This window comes from Cibotium barometz, chromosome 44 (genome assembly GCF_041138505.1).
Source record: "Cibotium barometz isolate CiBa-2024 chromosome 44, ASM4113850v1, whole genome shotgun sequence".
Classification (NCBI taxonomy): Eukaryota; Viridiplantae; Streptophyta; class Polypodiopsida; order Cyatheales; family Cibotiaceae; genus Cibotium; species Cibotium barometz.
Window position 1 is genome coordinate 44927455 of NC_141089.1, and position 336 is coordinate 44927790.

Sequence of the window (336 nt, forward strand, 5' to 3'; positions counted from 1 at the left end):
ATGGCCAAGCTGAAAGCACTAACAAAACTTTGAAAGGCATTCTCACCCAGATTGTGTAGCAGGAACCACATGACTAGGATCTCAAGTTACAAGTAGCACAATGGGCATACAGAACTGCTTTTAAGGTCACCACCAGTATGACACCATTCAAACTGGTGTATGGCACAGAAGCAGTGGTTCCTATGGAGTTCATGATTCCAAGTTTGAGAATTGCTGTAGAGCACAATATGGATTATAATGGCACCTTAAGGAAAAGGCTGGAGAATTTGTTTACACTGGAGGAAACCAGGCAACGAGCAATTTGGGAGCAGAAGGTTGTGCAACAGAGAAGGAAGC